A 2,609-nucleotide genomic window follows, 5' to 3' on the forward strand; every position below is an offset into this window, starting at 1 on the left:
GCTAGTTCAAACTACAGATATTAGGGATATTTTGCATGTTTGATTAACCCACCCTGCACAAGAAATGTTCTTTGATTACTGTAGACCAGGGGTCCCCAACTCCAGTCCTCAAGGCCCACCAACAGGTCATGTTTTCAGGATTTCCTTTGCATTGCACAGGTGATGCAATTATTACCTGGGCAAGACTAAGGAGATCCTGAAAACATGACATGTTGGTGAGCCTTGAGGACTGGAGTTGGGGACCCCTGCTGTAGACAATACATGCACTTCATTAATGACCTTAGTAGTAGAATGAAAACAATGCTGAAAAACATGAACTGAAGACAGATGTTCTTCCGGGTGGAAGAGAGTCACATCCAGCACCCATTGTTCCCATCAGATGACATGATTGCGCAACACAAATACATTGTCATGACAGCCAGTGGCCTGTTGATTGGTCCGTTTTTGCCATTTTACTACATCTATGAAGCCCAGTCTGTGGCTACGAAGCAGATCGTCAGTTTACCAAATCACTGCGATTCTACAGCTTTTTAATTGCTGTAAGTAAGGAAAAATGTTTTTATTTATTGATTACAAATAGGGCTGAGCGAGTATATTCATTAGGATTTGGTACTAGGCGAGTAATGCGGTACTCGCGGCACTCGAATCCTAGCGAGTATTTCACTACTCGCTTCGCCATATTCTTATCTCCCGCCCAGCATTATCTAAACACAGTTATGCCGCAGCCTTTTTGGTTGTGGGCATCATTACTCTGATTGGATGGCTGCGCAGCATCATAGATGAGTCATAATAGTAGGCTATGAGTCCTGGGCTCTATAAAAGCCCTGCCGGCGCCATTTTTTGCACATTGCATCCGGAACACAGCTAGTGCTAGCGTAGGGAGAGTGTGAGCAGCTGCTAGGGAGAGTTGTGGTTTTGGAAATCGTCCAGAAATCATCTAAAAAAAAATATAAAAGCTCTTATGACCAATCACAAGCCGCGACGTCATTCTCAGGCCCTAAACTCCTCATTCTAGGAATTTAGGACCTGAGAATGACGTCACGGCTTCTGATTGGTCGCGTGCCGCTCACGTGACCGCCACGCGACCAATCAGAAGCCGTGACGTCATTCTCAGGTCCTAAATTCCTAGAATGAGGAGTTTAGGGCCTGGAAATGACGTCGCGGCTTGTGATTGGTCGCGTAGCGGTCACATGAGCGGCACTCGACCAATCAGAAGCCGTGACGTCATGGAAGTCCCTAAACGCGCGCATTTTAAGCACAGAAGGCTGCCGGTTTCCAGCGGTGATGTCCAGGGGCCTCCGGAGAGGTCAGTGTATCAATATTTTTTATTTTAATTCTTTATTTTACACATTAATATGGATCCCAGGGCCTGAAGGAGAGTTTCCTCTCCTTCAGACCCTGGGAACCATCAGGATACCTTCCGATACTTGGTGTCCCATTGACTTGTATTGGTATCGGGTATCGGTATCGGCGATATCCGATACTTTTCGGGTATCGGCCGATACTATCCGATACCGATACTTTCAAGTATCGGACGGTATCGCTCAACACTAATCCTCAACCCATTCCTACTTCCTCCCCACTCAGCAGTCACAGGCAATATTTGACCCCATGCTTGGCCACTCAGATGATCTGTTTGGTACATATGATCCTTTAGTTGCCTCTGGCCTCTCAATGCGCAACATTGAAGAGGAATGTGAGGAGATATTGTCTGTTCATGGCCAATTATATGAAAATCCACGTGATATACCAGCTCAAGAAGTGGAGGATGATGATGATGAAACACAGTTGTCATTTGGCCAGCCGACAATATCAACACGGAAGGAGGATGACATGGATGCCAAGGTGGTCTGACCTGGACCATTGGTACGCATAGCCAACACAGCAGCACAGAGGAAGAAGGTGAATACGTAGCACCAACAAAGGCACAAAAGGCTACTGGTTTGAGCAGAATGCGAAGTGTGTCAACGTTTGCCAAGAGCAATCCCTCTGTGCCCCAAGTCAAGGAAGAGGGCATTCATCCTCTGGAAAAAATTTTCGGATAGTCCTTCTAAACCAAACATTGTCATGTGTAGCATGTGTCATACGAAGCTGAGCAGAGGCCACGTCAAAAGCAACCAAAGCACCACCAGTATGCGTAAGCACATGGCAGCCAAGCACCCTAGTCGGTGGGCGGAACAACAGAGTACCAAATCAGTGTCGGCGGGTCAAACCACTGCCATATCGCCTGTGATCCGTCCTTCCCAATATGCTGGCGAGGAAGCAGGTGCTCATACCCCCTGCTCACAAGCTGCAGTTGCATAGACACAGGACACAACAATCCCCTCCACTTGTTTGTCCTAGCCAAGTGTCCAGTTGTTCATGCCCCAGATCTATGAAAGGAAGCATAAATACCAACCCACGTACCAACATGCACAAAGACTAAACGCGCACATTGCCAAGTTGCCGGTTAGGCTTATGGGGACACAGTCTTTCCATGATCTCTTGGCTGTGGCTGCCCCACGATACTCTGCTTCCAGTCGGCACTATTTTTCCCGGAGTGCCATCCCTGCATTACACCAGCAAGTGTTAAATAATCTAAATCTTGCTCTCACCAATGCCATAACCAG

The sequence above is a fragment of the Ranitomeya imitator genome, chromosome 3 (genome assembly GCF_032444005.1).
Source record: "Ranitomeya imitator isolate aRanImi1 chromosome 3, aRanImi1.pri, whole genome shotgun sequence".
NCBI classification, from domain to species: Eukaryota; Metazoa; Chordata; class Amphibia; order Anura; family Dendrobatidae; genus Ranitomeya; species Ranitomeya imitator.